This window comes from Ambystoma mexicanum, chromosome 14 (genome assembly GCF_040938575.1).
Source record: "Ambystoma mexicanum isolate Mex_15411 chromosome 14, UKY_AmexF1_1, whole genome shotgun sequence".
In the NCBI taxonomy this organism is placed as follows: domain Eukaryota; kingdom Metazoa; phylum Chordata; class Amphibia; order Caudata; family Ambystomatidae; genus Ambystoma; species Ambystoma mexicanum.
In genome coordinates, this window is record NC_090940.1 from 477,135,809 (window position 1) to 477,151,688 (window position 15,880).

At 48.4% G+C, this 15,880-nt stretch overlaps 1 protein-coding gene across 2 annotated transcripts in view; it reads left to right on the forward strand.

The window, feature by feature from the left end:
* Positions 1-15,880, forward strand: part of GSKIP (GSK3B interacting protein) — a 480,402-nt gene that overhangs the window by 17,137 nt on the left and 447,385 nt on the right. The window contains exon 1 of one of the 2 annotated variants that reach the window (XM_069637713.1): positions 565-586. The exons of the other annotated variant lie outside the window; for it this stretch is intronic. The gene's annotated coding sequence lies outside the window, so the exon portion shown is untranslated. Of the gene's footprint in view, positions 1-564; positions 587-15,880 lie in introns of those variants that run through there. 2 annotated transcript variants of the gene reach the window in all.

The window sequence follows — 15,880 nt, forward strand, 5'->3', positions numbered from 1 at the left end:
TCAAGGAGGCGGTGCTAAGGCTTAATGCAACCAATCAGCAATGAGCCAAACACAGCCGAAGACCAGGGGATAAATACCGGATCGGTATTGGATAACAAATATTACGTAACACCGGTGCTCAGGCTCACGGGAGCGGTTCAGGCTTGATGCAGACAATCAGCAATGAGAAGGTGGGCTCCTGCACGTAGCAGAAGACCTTGGGATAGTGGAAAGGGATGGGGTGTCAAATTGAATAATTTCTGAAAAGAACGAAGTACATAGGGATAAGCGATTTGTTTAGTTTACAATGAAGTGTCACACATAATATATAACAAGCATTAACAATGCCACCAGTTCGGCCGTTTGTGTAGGAAAGGGAAAGGCATTTGTCGGGAACAGCCGTAGTGGTATTATACTGGCCAATTTGGCCATTGGTGGTAGCAGGTGCTAAATAATGCGAGAAACCAATAGCAGTGCCTGGCTAATGTTTGTTTATGCACGTTTGTGTGACGAATTAGCCTAAAATGTTTTTTTTTTTTTTAACAGTGAAACATTCAGATTTGGTCTCTCGTCTTCTTCGTGCAGCCTCATTAGTCCATCTACTCGGGTTAAGTATGGGTTAGGATTCTTCTTGGTCTGTGTGAACATGTCACAGCACGACTGGTTTCACAGGGTCTTCTCCGTGATGGGTCGCGGGTAGTTGTGGTATTTTTAAAACTGCCATTTGTGCTTGTCTGGAATCCTCCTTCTACGCCGGTGTTGTATGCTATCCTGCATCCCATGGTAGCTTGTGGGAGGCTGTGTTCGGCGGAGCCACGCTCAATTGGATGCCCCGCCCATCCACCGATGGCTACAGCCATACAAACAGCGTAAAAATGAAAAAAGAGAAAATATAGCCTGATAGCCCGCCCTCCAACAGCTCCATTCCTGGGATTGGCCAGTGATGTCTTTGTCGCTGTGCCCCTGCCCATTCCTGTCATCTGTGGGGCTGCAGAATATCATAAAAAGGGCAGGCTTGCAACGAAATGTTAGTTGCTAACAAAAGGATCAGAAACATGGGACACATTTTGTTTCGTCAGTGTCACAGCCCCTGGAGACACACAGTCTGCATAATAAACCCAACAACACATTTATTTTTCTTTAGTCATCGGCAGCGAGGCTTGCTTATTCATAATGGTGACTTTCCAACTGAAAGACCACCAGTCACCTTGCAAATCTGTTACAGTTAAAGTTGCAACACAATAAAGCACACTTTTAAAATGTGTACACACCCATAATGTCTAATAGCTTCATATCCTAAAACGTGAAGTGTGCTTTCATGTCCTCAGTTGAATGTTCTTAAAACCATGCATAACACCACACTGGAGTTTTGTGACACATCTCTAAACCAAAGGGAGTTTTTTAGCCTCTTTTATTGTGTGTATTAAAGCGCTGAAAATAAAGTGAGTACATAGATATTTTGCTTTTTGCATCTTATAGTTTTCCATTCCGGATGTGGAAAATAAAGGTACACTGATATTATTGTGGCCCAATATGCTGCTGCTATAAGTATTTAGATGTTGTCATGATGCTTTACTATGCAATTTCTGGATTTTGCAAGTAAACTCTATAGGACAGTATTATTGTAGGTCTTCACACCCAAAACTTAAATATTTGTTCCAAGTAAAGCGTGGAAGAAGATGGCCGTGCCCAAATTGCAGAGTGGGTTAAAATCCCTGCTTCACTTTTTAGCGTAAATGTGTGATCCTGTGCAAATAATGTAATCTCACAATGGGCCTCATTACAAGTCTGGCAGTAACCCTGCCGGTGCTACCGACGGGTTGCTGCCGGACTTGAAATATTTAGTGGCACCTGGCTTGCCGGAAACACCAGGGTATTACAACTCCAGTGTTCCGGGAAGTCGGGCGCCGGTAAACGGTAAATCCCCATTCCCATTTGAGTCCCATAGCACTCAATGGGAATGGGGATGACGGAAGCACCAGCACCGTAAATAACGGTGCCGGTGCTTCAGTGAAAGTCTGTGGGCGGGCACCGTTCCGCCCGCCAGGTCTGACCCTAGCGGGCGGGACGGCACCAGCCCTCAGACTCGTAGTGTGCCGGTCCGTTGTTACTGGACTTGTGCACTCATAATGAGGCTCACTGACTTTAACTGCAAAAATTGGAGTGCTTATAAGTGATTACGTTTACACCCTTACAATGGGACAATTTTAATAAGTTTAGGGAAACATTATTGTATGCTGGTGCTCCTCTGCTAGTGGCTCCAATATGCTCACATAGAATTGCATTATTGCTGCACTGGCCCTCCACCTGTCACGTATAACTTGATTTGACAGGCAGACAGTCTCACCATCCAGTCAGTGCACCAGAGATTCTAGTATAGGGGACTAACTGTGGTAGAACCAACATTACATTTTCTCCCCTGTTGCTCCCAGCCACTGAAGTTGTTTGGGCCGTCCAGAGTACTGCCCCGCACTCTGTCTTGTTATGCTATAATATTGAGCCTCTAAGTGTTGGACGAGACATTGGGAGCAAAGGTGCCAGGGATAGCCCTTCAAAAAGACCAGTGCGCAGGAACTAGACATTACGTCCTTTTACTTAAACTCTGCAAGCTAGTTTTAGAGGAAAGATGGGGGCACCAAGCAAGCTCTGCAAAAACACAATCTACTGCCAAGCGTCCACATCCAGGTCAATGGAAGAGTTATATTTAGCTCAGTTTGCACATGTGTATTTATAAACCAGTTATGAACTTATCGTTTTATGTTAACAGGACTGTACGGCTGTATAGCCTTGGTGCGTAGCTGCTAGGTTCTTCCAGGCCATGTTTGCTGTATACTTTGCTAGTAAGCAACAAAGACAGCACATTAGCCGAGAATCAGGGACGGTGGCATGGCCTTTCAACCCTTTCAAATGAAAGGGGCCTCAAGCCTCAGAGGACCCCCAGCAACAGCCCCCATATTGCCACTCAGCAGTGTAATAACACAGCAATATATTCCTTTATATATTGCTCACCTTCTGGGTCTTACAGTGTGTGCTTTGTAGTGATCACCTTACAAGCTGCTGCTGGAGCCCCATTGAGGGAAACGGAAACATTATCACCTACTTTCAACACTGTTTCCTCCACTTCACCTACTTTCTTATGAAGAAGGATCATTCACAACTATGGCTCGTGATAATTGGCGGCTATTAACCTTATCTTTATCTCCATTATAATGTATGCCCTCCACCCCCACAGGAGCCTCAGACTCCTTTCTGCTCTAAGCAAGGGGAGCCCTCAACCATCATGTTGAAATAGTCCCCCACACATCTTCACCCAGGCCTGCAGAGAATATTCCATTATGTGTGGAGAGGACATTTTATCAAACCTATGTGACCCACTACATCGAAACAATTTTGCCCTTTCAAATCATGGCTCAAAGCGCACGTCACAGCGTTGAATACTATGCAAATGTACCAGAGGTGCAGCATTCATACACTTACAAGAACAGTACAAACACTTTTGATAGTGGAGGTGCAAGATATCATGGCCTGAACTATGATTATTTGCATTCCCTGTCTCCAGGGGGGTTAAATCACAATGACACAAGTGGTCATGCTGTTTTATGTTTAATCTGGTCCCAACCAATGTAGAGGCACTATCTAACCCCTCCCTGGACACCCCCATACCTTTTGATTGTGGGGGTGCAAGATATCATGGTCTGAACACACCTATGGTAATTCGCATCCCCTGCCTTCCTGTGGATAATTTAGACTGACACAAGTGGTCATCCTGTTTTGTTTACTCTGGTCCTATCCAATGTAGAAACACCATCTAGCCCCTCCCGGGACACCCCATACCTTTTGATTGCGGGAGGTGCAAGATATCATGGCCTGATTGCACCTATGGTAATTTGTATCCCCTATTTCTCTTGGGGTAATTCACACTAAAACAAGTGGTCATCCTGTTGTATATTTACTCCGGTCCCAACCAGTGTATCAGCACCATCTATCTCCTCCCTGGACACCCCCATACCTTTTCATTGTGGGGTGCATGATTTCATGGCCAGAGCACACCTATGGTAATTCACATACCCTGTTTTTCTAGGGTTAACTCACACAGACACAAGCGGTGATCCTGTTGTATGTTTACTCTGGCCCCAAATTGTTACGTCTCTGTTTCCTCCCCGCAGGCATGGGCGTCTTGCCGCTTCATTCCTGCAGCGTTGGCAGTTGCCGTGGAGACATAGCGTTTCCTGGGCCAGGATTCGAACGGGTCACGTGCCCAGTCAGCTGATCGGGACGCAGCGAGGGAGACTCCACCCCTTAACAAACATACATAAGCGTTCGCTTCCCGGAAGATGCCGCTTCTAATTAGCGTTCTTCAATCCTGCTTCGTTTTGGACCGATTCATTGTATTTTGGACTTTTGCTTGCCTGCTCGACTTGCTACAGCCTGCCCCTTCTGTGTTTTGGTGAACCGGACTCGCATCTTTGACGCATTCGAGCTTTCGCTCACTTTTCTTTACCTGCGTCTCCCGAGACGCTCTGATCTTGTTTCCACTCGTTCCCTCTGGCGGTTGGCTCCCTACTCCACTCTTGGGGACAAGATCTTGATACCTGGGAAACCAACCCACTTTGCTACATCTAGATCAGTATACAACTCTCCTTCCATTTAACTACTGTCATCCGCTCCAACCAATTCTTCTCTCCTGCCTTGACAACCTCTTCTGTGGTAATTATACGACCTAACCCTGCTGCAGCTCAGTTTGGATACCTACACCTTTGGAACTATACTATACTTTATTTGGATTGTGCTGTTTGATAAAGACACTCTTTGAACTAACGTGCACTCCTGGACGCTACCCTGATTCGTGCACCACCCCGACACTAGTTGGCGTCCCTCGTGCCGTCTGGGAAGTAGTACCCTTACTAACCCTTCTTTTTTTTTATTTTGTACCTCCGTTGTTTCTTTAAGTCCTTTTACTTTTCTACATTGGGTAAGCTGATTCAGTGTTGATTACTATCTTTCTGACTTATTAGATAGACAACCTTACCCATCTTCCTTTCTCTTTTAGTTGCAGCTCTTCTAAAAAGGCACTACCCTACTGTTGTTCTGTCCAACCCTACCAGGCAGAGCTACTCTTTTAGGGCATCCTATTGAACAGGTTATATCATCCTGACATCTAATATCTCGCATTTCTTCTTACTGCATTGGTTCTGCGGTGTGGACATCCTCGCTCTTTTGAGGAATCTCTCTGTCTGGGTTTCTAAAGACAGAGGGGCGTATTGCCTAAAAGAGCTCCTCAAGTTGAGGAGGCCTGGTTCTGGGAAACCCCTAGTGGGATCACCCCAGCTTGGGCTGAACTATTCAACTTCGCTCCCTCTTGTCTGTCGATTTGAGGTGGGAGCAACGCCCCGGCCTGGCCAACACAACCGTGAGTAACACAAATGATGTAAGGGCACCATCTAGCCCCTCCCTAGATACATCCATACCTTTTGATTGTGGGGGTGCAAGATATCATGGCTTGTACACAGCTACGGTAACTCGTATCCCCGGTCTCCCTGGGGTTAACTCACAATGACACAAGTGGTCACCCTGTTTTATGGTTAATCTTGTCCCAACCAATGTGGAGGCTCCATCTAGCCCCTCGTGGGACACCCCCATACCGTTTGATTGTGGGGGGTGCAATATATCATGGTCTGAACACACCTATGGTCATTCACATCCCCTGCCTTCCTGTGGATAATTTACACTGACAAAAGTGGTCATCCTGTTTTGTGTTTTCTCTGGTCCTAACCAATGTAGAGGCACCATCTAGTCCCTCCCGGAACACCCCAATACCTTTTGGTTGAGAGGGTGCAAGATATCATGGCTTGATTGCACCTATGGTAATTTGCATCCCCTAATTCTCTTGCAGTAATGCACACTAACACAAGTGATCATCCTGTTCTATATTTACTCCGATCCCAACAAATGTATCAGCACCATTTATCTCCTCCCTGGACACCCCCATACCTTTTCATTGTGGTGGAGCATTATATCATGGCCTGATTGCACCTATGGCAATACGCATCCCCTCCCTCCCTGGGGTTAACTCACACTAACACAAGTGGTCATGCTGTTTTATGTTTAATCTGGTCCCAGCCAATGTAGAAGCACCATGTAGCTCCTCCTGGGAACACCCCCATACATTTTGATTGTGGGGATGCAAGATATCATGGCCTGAACGGACCTGTGGTAATTCGCATCCCTACCTCCCAGGGGTTAACTCACACTAACACAAGTGGTCATCCTGTTTATTGTTTAATCTGGTCCCAGCTAATGTAGAGGCACCATCCAGCCCCTCCTGGGAACACCTCCATACCTTTTGATTGTGGGGGTGCAAGATATCATGGTCTGAACACACCTATGGTAATTCGCATCCCCTACCTTCCTGTGGTGAATTTACAGTGACACAAGTGTGCACAAGTGATCATGCTGTTTTGTGTTTACTCTGGTCCTATCCAATGTAGAGGCACCTTCCGGAACACCCCAATACCTTTTTATTGTGGGGGGTGCAAGATATCATGGCCTGGACACACCTATGGTAATTCGCATCCCCTGTCTCCCTGGGGTTAACTCACAATGACACAAGTGTTCATCCTGTTTTATGTTTACTCTGGTCGCGACCGATGTAAGGGCACCATCTAGCCCCTCCCTTGACATCTCCATGCCTTTTGATTGTGGGGGTGCAATATATCATGGTCTAAACACACCTATCGTAATTCGCATCCCCTGCCTTCCTGTGGTTAATTTACAGTGACACAGTGATCATGCTGCTTTGTGTTTACTCTGGTCCTAACCACTGTAGAGGCACCATGTAGTTCCTCCCGGAACACCCCAATACCTTTTGGTAGAGGGGGTGCAAGATATCATGGCCTGATTGCACCCATGGTAATTTGCATCCCCTAATTCTCTTGCAGTAATTCACACTAACACAAGTGGTCATCCTGTTTTATGTTTAATCTGGTCCCAACCGAAGTAGAGGTGCCATCTAGCCTCTCCCTGGGTACCCCATACCTTTTGATTGTGGGGGTGCAAGATATCATGGCCTGATTGCACCTATGGTAATTCACACCCCCTGCCTCCCTGGAGTTAACTCACACTAACACAAGTGGTCTTCCTGTTTTTATATTTACTCCGGTCCCAACCAATGTATCAGCACCATCTATCTCCTCCCTGGACACCCACGTACCTTTTCATTGTGGGGGTGCATGATTTCATGGCCTGAGCACACCTATGGTAATTCACATACCCTGGTTTTCATGGGGTAATTCACAGTAACAAGTGGTTATCCTATTTTAGATTTACTCTGGCTCCCCTTAAGCGATGTATATGCATCATCTAGCCCCTTCCTAGATGCCCCAAAACCTTTTGATCAGTGAGGTGCACAGAAGGTTGAACCAAGTGCTGAATAATCTGTGGATGACTTGCGTACACTCTGTGTGGGATTGGTAACCAGTGACTCCAGAGGGAGCTGTGATTGTGAGTGTATGTGAGATTAGCAGTAGTGTTGTGGTGTGCAGGATGTATAAAAGGGGTAGGTGAAGAGTGTAGATGTCGAAGGAGTAGAGGGGGTTGAAGTGGAAATGAGAGGTGAGTGGTAGAGTAAAGGAGTAGTGAGTGGTAGAGAGGGCAAATTATATGCAGGAGTTTTAGAGGGGCATATAAAGTGGTGGAGACTGTCATAGGTGAAGAAGGGGAGCATGAGAGACAAAAGAGCGAGGAGTGTGAGAAAATTGAATGGACAGAGGAGGAAAGAGGTGGAAGTAGATAGGGAAAAGGGAGAGAGTCAGAGGAGAGAATGGAAAGTGTGGGTAGTAAGAGCAAGTGGGAGGGTAGGGGGGTAAGAATTGAGAGAGGTCGAAGACAAAAGTAGAGAGTAAGATCATTGAACGGAGTGAAAGAGTGAGAGGGAGCAAGTATGGCTACCCAGTTCTATTTTTATGCAAAACACATTTCAGTGGATTGCTTTTCTCCCGCAGATTCCTCATCAGATAGATATCCATTCTAGTGTCAGCTGCTCGCAATTTTTTTTCAACATGGGGCGTTACTGCACCTCGACTCACCCGTCGATCCCTCTTGACTCCAGATGTAATGTTAGTCGCCCAACATATACTGTGTCATTATGCCCCTGTCCCTCCGTTTCTTTTTTCCACACGCTCAGCATGCTGCTCATCGGTACAACTCACTTTCTCTCAGAGCAATATTATTTTCAACCTACAAATTTTCATCTTATTCAATGCGGTTTCAACATTATGTCGCTCCCAAGGTGTCGGGCTTCAAGCGGTGCAAGTACTGTCGTTCCAAGATGTCCATTTAAGACCCACACAGTGTCTACGTGTGGTGCCTCGGCATCGGTCACGTCACTGAGGACTGCAGTTCTTGCATGAAGATGAACCCGAAATAACTGCGAAGAGGGCTACGAAACTCGCATTAGGTTCACCCCCGTCAAAGTCTCCGGCCTGCTGGACCGCCTGGTCGTCAAAGCTCAATACGGAGGGGCCCACTCTGGCAAAGGATATTAGGCACCATAAAGAGACCAAAAAGTGATCACATTTGCGCAGTCTTTCCTTGTTCTCCTCTTCCTATAAAAAGAAATGGCGTCATCGACAAATGTACTATTCTGGTTCCTCTGACATACGCGTTAAGTCGGCTTCAGGGCCTACATCTAGGACCGAGTGGGATGTTTTTAAAGCGCAAATGCTCGTCATGTTTAAGAAAGCAGCTACAGGTACGGGTGACTCCTTGAAGCAGCACACTCCATCTGGTGTGGATCAGTCAGCGTCAATATCCATCTGATCGTACATGCCTCAGTGGCGATCTGTTTATTTTCGGCACTATGGCTTTGATTTTTGGTGGCAATGATGTCCACGAGACGTTTGATTGATCTTGCAAATTCAGGCAATGGAGGCACATATCTTTCTCAGATGTGGCTGATTTGATAGCCGTGGCAGAGGGGATTTGAGATGCAAGTGGCTTGGACACTTCCTCTGATGTGGACACTCGGCAAGCCCACCCTTATGGTCAAGCAAGTGCAAAGTATCGTTCCACAGTGGACAGGGGAGTGGATGCACTAGGTAGCAGTGCCCCAGCCAGAACTCGGTCAGGATATGATGTGACTGACATTTTGGATGAGGGAGCCCCTACAGGAAAAGCCATGCCTTTCAATATGGCCATTACTGACCCCATTACCACCTTGTGGCAGAAGTCTTGTACCACAGCACCTATGAATTCTTTCTTCACAAGGAAGCCCCATACTCTACCATGATAATCCGCATTTCCTGCCTTTTAGGGGTTGACCCACAGACCGACAACAGGGTAGCCTGTTTTATATTGATTGGAATCTCAAGATATGTTTCTGAATCATGTAGCACTTCCATGAATGACCCTCCCCCCCCATACTTATTGTTTTGGTTCAAGATATTATAGGTTCCTAGCAAAGCCTTACTCTCATTACAGCGATTGGATCATGTCATGCAAAGCAAAAGAAAGCAATGGAATAATGTATGCAGACCTCACCCCCTTACACATACAACACCTTTGATACCTCAGTCATACTCTGTCCATGGGTGTCACGGTAAGAGTTAATAGTAGATAATGGGGCAATGGGTCAGTCATCTGTAGTAAGTGGGATACAGACAAGGTGGTGGACCAAAGGAACACCTGCCAAATAAGTCTGGTGTTAAGGGTATTTATTGTAGACGTCAGGCTGGATATAGGGTAAATGCACATGGGTACTGTGTGTCACAGGTTTCCCCCTTTCTCACCTGTTTTCGCTGCTTGATGGATTCCGTTGTAGAAGTTTTCTTCCTTATGGTTCGGGTCTTGTACAAGCCTGCTCGGCCAGTCTTCGGCTTCCAGTGTTCGTTCAACTTCTTGTCCGGGATCGATAGTAAACTCCAGGTAATCCAGGAAAGAAATAAGGGGAAGAAGCACTCGGAGGCGGGTGCACGGGTTCCGGGAAAAGGTTGGGTAAGAAGGAGAAGGGATAGAATGAAGCAAGGATCCGGGAACCAGGAAGGCAACAAAGTTCTGTGAAAGCGAACTACGAGCACACGTCTAGCCACAGCTAACAGTAGCGTTGAGACGCGCGGAAGCACGGGGGTGTGGCTCTTTTATCGAGCGTGCTGCAATGAACGTGAAGGCTGGTAGGTAGCGTTCAGTGTTTGCGGCCATGTTGGTAGTACAACAGAGTGCAAGCCCCGACGTGACAGGGACAAGGAGGCCCAGAAGGGGCGTGTCCGATGGGTCATGACACTGAGATTGTTCTCATTCAATCAGATTTTGTCTTACAGCCTGGTATTGGAGGTAGAGCAGGAGCTCTATGTGATTGTGCACAGAAGCACCCACCTCAGAAGAATATTCCCATATCGTGGTACCATTATTAGAGGAGTTGATCAACATGGGTACCCAATATCTGCCCCCACAGGAATAGGTGTGGAGGGGAAATGCAACAGGGCCTCAGGGACCCTCAAGGCCCCACTGTGCAACTCACAAGGGGATAGTTCCGTTTGTGCAAACTTTCCAAGGTCTCCAGATTGTGTCAGTGAGCTACACCTCTTCTGGAGCTTCAGACGATGTTTGAAAGAAGCCACTTGTACCTTGGGCTCTTACATGACATAAACTTTCAAAAGGGATCTCAGAATGTAGAGCCACAAAAAGGGTCTTAGAGAACAAGCTGCCTGTGTCGATGAAAGAGATGGTGCAGCCAGGGCAATAATGCAGTGGAAAACTAGGGAAAATAAATGGCCTAAGAACACCCCAAAATAAATGTGATCACATCACTTATGGTTGAATTGCAACTTAGCAAGAAATGTCTGGTCTGTTCCAGCAGAGAGAAGTGACTGATTTTAAGAGCATTGTGTATGACCTGAATGATGGCAGTTTCAGTGCCAGAACTAGATTGTTAATCACAGAGGCTGTGTTAGTTAATCAAATCATGGAGTTGGTTGGCAACTGGCTACTGAAGGATTTCTCCAATTAGTACCCGGCACGTGCGGCTAAACAGGAATACTGTGTGGTGATTTGCGAGCCATACCACACGTTATTCCCGTCCACGCCGTGCGTGCCGGCTACTCTGTTCCCGGCGAAGGGCATGGCAGCCCCTCAGCCAATGAGGAGGCTCGAAACAGGGCAATCCCCGCTCTGAGCCTCCCCATGGCTGAAGGCTTCCTTCGTCCCCCGCCGGGGACGCAGGTAAGATTTATTTTTTTTTCCCCAGCCTTTCCTCCCTCCTCCCTCCCCATCCCACTTACCTTCTATCCCGCGGTCTCTGGCGGGGGACAATGGAAACCTCCAGCCGTGTGGAGACTGGGAGCGGGGCCATCCCCGCTCAAGCCTCCACACGGCTGGAGTCTTCCATTGTCCCCCGCCGGAGACCGCGGTACGTTTATTTATTTATTTTTTCTTCCTCCCCATCCCCTCCCTTCCGCCCTCCCGACTCCTCTTACCTTCTTTTTTCTTCTGGTCTCGGAAGCGAACGCGCTGGGAACACTTCTGTTCCCAGCACGTCCGCTCCCGATGGCTGCCATGGAAAGGGAAAACGGACTACGTTTTCCCTTTCCATAGCGGCGGGCATTTTTTAGCCTAATGGGCCGGGGTACTAATGGCAATAAGCCACTCGGTGGCGGGCCAATACTGCCCCGAGGTAATGCCCCCGGGGCACTACCTGGGGCGGTATTGGCCCGCCACTTTGTGGCTTGTTGCCACATTAATAGGAGGCTAAAAATCGGACAGTAGCTTACAAGATTGTCAGGGTTCAAGGTACTTTTTTTGTAGGAGGGAGGATGAGTCCTGTTTTAGGGTCCTTTGAAAGATGCCTTGTGTGAGTGAGGTATTTACTGTTTTAAGGAGGGAGGTTAAGGGCATTCCTATTGATCTTTTAGGATGTGTGACTATCCTTCAGATGGCGTCACTTCTCCCCAGAGGGGAGCCCCTTTCCATGAGGCCAGGGAGGTGTGACCTCTAACCAGTAGTCACCCTGGGTGTGGTAACATGCAGGAGGATCGCATGGGGAGGGACTCCCTTCCTGAGGATAAGGTTGCGAGTCTGAGATGCACCCCCTTTATCTCCCAACCCCCTGGGCTGATATCAATACCCCAGTTCACTGGATGTATGGTGAAGTCTGAAACAATATGTTATTGTAACATTCCTGACAAATCTATTAAGATAAATACATAGGTGAAGAAAAGTCGGAAAATGCAACAGTCAAGTGCGAAGAACACTCCACCAGCTGTAAGCAATTGGACCAATGTTACGCTGGGGCTGTCGCCGCTCCTTAAGCTAAGCAGCAAAGAAGGACATTATTCTCGCCACCCGATGAGGAGAGTGGAAGCAAGTGATCTTTTTGCAGTGTGGCCCATCCGGCTGGAGCCGAGCGACCGCGATTTGCAAAGAGGAGGAGAACCTGGCGACCAAGAGGGCCTCCGGCGAGCCTGCGAAGCTGAATGTGGGCTCTGGGGACTATAAAGAGGCAGCAAAGGTGAGCAGCGGGATGCCTGAAATGTTTGTTGCAGGTTGGTGTGAGGCCAGCATACTGAAAGTGGAGAGAAGCAACACTGGTGGCATGACCTGTAATGGGTGGATAATTGGGTGCAACAATTGCGCTAAAACCGCAAGTCTAACGTGAAGCCGCATAGATGACAGCAGTGAGAAGGTCTAAGATGGTGGCGTACCCTGTCGTGGGTGGACCAATCGGCCCAACAACTAGGCCGAGACCTTCAAGCATAATAGTTGGCTGCAGAGAGGAGTAAATCGTGGAAGTAAAGTGATAGAAGAAGTTAACCGGCGCCCCCTGGCAAAATCAGTGAAGAGGTTCCATGGGGAAAGGTATCTGGAACCAAGATAAGTCCGGGAGGAGGCCGGGAAGAGTTGGGACTGTGAAGTATCTGGAGAAAGTAGTTGATTTTTGTCCGCAAATCCGAGGCCAGTTCCACAAACGTGTGGTCCTGGAAAGTCAAGAATACCTATGGGGTCATCTTACTCGTCCCAGTGGGGTCCAATTTCAAGTATCAAAGAACGTAGAAGATATTGGGCCTCATCACGAGTTGGGCGGTAACCCTTAAAATCGGCGGTAACGCTATCAGCACCGATTTTAAGGGTCTGTCGGATCACGAGTCCAAATACCGCCGGCGCCATTGCAGCCGGCGCAAGTACAGCCGGCTGTACAAGCGTCGGCTGTAAAAGCGCCAGTAACCATTCGCGCTAAAACATTGTAATCACTAGTCCGGCGTAGGCGCAATTAGCGCCAGAAAAGCGGCGGACATTCTGCCGAAAATACCCCCAGCAAAATGCTTGAGGTAAATGAACACAGGTCACAGCAATAGGGGCCCAAGAGAAACCAGTGCAAATCAGAGGCCTACAAAGGACCCACCCATGCACATCATACCCTCCCCAACATCATTCCGCCAACAGGAGCAGGGAGGAGACAGCAATAAGGGCCCAGGTGATACCAATGCAAATCCGAGGCCTACAAAGGACCCACCCATGCACAACACACCCTCCCCAACATCATTCCGCCAACAGGAGCAGGGAGGAGACAGCAATAAGGGCCCAGGTGATACCAATGCAAATCGGAGGCCTACAAAGGACCTACCCATGCACAACACACCCTCCCCAACACCATGCTGCCATTTGGAGCCGGGAGCCTTGATGTGGACTTCTACTTTCTGCGCCTGGAGCTACAGAGGCCAGCCAACCAGGCCAGTGCCCTGGGAGCGCAGGGGGTTGTGGGGATGAGGAGAAGGAGGAGGAGAGCAGCACCAGCAAGGCGGCCAGCCATCCCCAGGGTCAGGCAAACACCCTGGGCCCTGACTGATGGCCAGTTGGTGACTGAATATCGTCTGGACAGGGCAACCATCACCCAGTTGCTGGACACAATCCAGGCTGACATCGGCAGCCGTATAGCCATCAGCACAGCAGTACCTCCGCTAGTGAAGCTCGTGTCTGTGCTACAATTCCTCAGGACTAGCAGCTACCAACACATCGTTGCCATGATGCATGGCATGTCCCAGTCCACATTCAGTGACATGCTGGGACAGGTTCTGGATGCACTGTTGAATCATGTGAATGAGCACATCGCATTGCCAGCCACACAGGCACAGGTGAACCAGCTGAAGTGTCAATTCCATGCCATTGCCCAAGTCCCGAATGTAATAGCAGCTCTGGACTGCACACATGTAGCACTCGTACCACCCCAGGCACATGAGGCAGCCTACAGAAACCGGAAACATTACCATTACCTGAATGTGCAGATCACATGTGGCCCTGATCTCGCCTTCAGCCACTGATGTGCCCGCTACCCAGGATCCACCCACGACTCCATGGTCCTGCGCAACAGTGCCCTGCCAGCGTACATGGAATGGCACCGAGGGCAAAACACATGGCTGCTGGGTGAGTACAAATGTATACCGTAATGCATGTTAATCGACAACTGATGGGGCAGGTTACATACAATGAAATCCCTGAATGTCAATAGGCAGCACCATCAGTGCAGCATTTCCAATCAAGCACCTTGCATGAGAAACCTTGGACATGTCCAACACAGCAGAAGACACCCATTCAGGATGTAAAAGACACGTGGCAGCACAGTGACATATGGAAGGGCTACCACCACAAAGCCTCCTGTGTGAGTAGGACTATGGATCTCACAATGGCACAGTACAGACATCCCACCCTGCCCACCCGACAGTCATGCAAATGTAACACAAAAGTTGCCACATCCACAAATGCACCACACAAAAGTAGTCAGAGTAATGCCAATGTACATCCCACAAACACTGTGCCCTGAATGGCCAATGAAATGCCTGCAGAACAATACACAATAGTGACAACCAGCAAATGCACAGCAGCCAAAGAGAATGGCAATGACACATGAGGTAGCCACTTCTCGCATGCACAAGCAGATGGAAGGGCCCCCTTCCCCAGTGACAAGTGAATGAGTACTGTTACATACTGAAACAAAGGCGTAGCAAGTTGTGAGTACCTCATAGAATCAATGCTGCTCGTAGCACAGCACACTCCACAATGTTATTGACCAAATGACAAGTATGCCAAAATGACACTGATGACTGAGCCCTGTACAACCACTGAACTTACCTTGTCCCCAAACCTGCTTTCTCTCCCCTGCAGATGATTCTGGATATCCCCCAGTACACATGGCTCATGACCCCTGTGCGTCATCCACACACTGCAGCAGAGCGGGCATACAACATTGCCCATGCTCGTACACGGCTCTGCGTGGAGAGGGCATTTGGACTGCTGGAGGCACGCTTCCGGTGCCTAGACCGTACGGGAGGGGCAATAATGTATGCACCTGAAAAAATTGGAAAAATAGTACTGACGTGCCATGCTGCACAACATCTGCTGTCGCAGGAATGTGCCACTGCCCCCTGATGCTCATGTGCAGCCACCTGAGGATGGGAGTGAAGGTGATGACGTGCCTGAAGGTGTTGCACATGCACAAAGGGTTGGGCTGAGGGAGGGGAGGTTGGCCAGACAGGGCATGATTGGTGTTTTGTTTTTTAAACGGGTGACGGCTACATTTTACACATGTCACTTCAACATTAAAGAGCACTTTATCACAATCACTACTGTCCATGCTTTGTGAATTTTGAAATGTGATTTATTCTCAGTATAAAAATCCCCCCTCCCCCAGTGAACACCCAGCACACAATCCCCCCTCCCCCCAGTGAACTCCCAGCACACAATCCCCCTGCCCCCCAGTGAACACCCAGCACACAATCCCCCCTCCCCCCCAGTGAACACCCAGCACACAATCCCCCCTCCCCCCAGTGAACTCCCCACAACAGTGCAGGCAGGTGCATGTTTGTTATCAGGAAACACACAACAATGCCATGTCCAACTACGATGGTCGTGGGCGCTT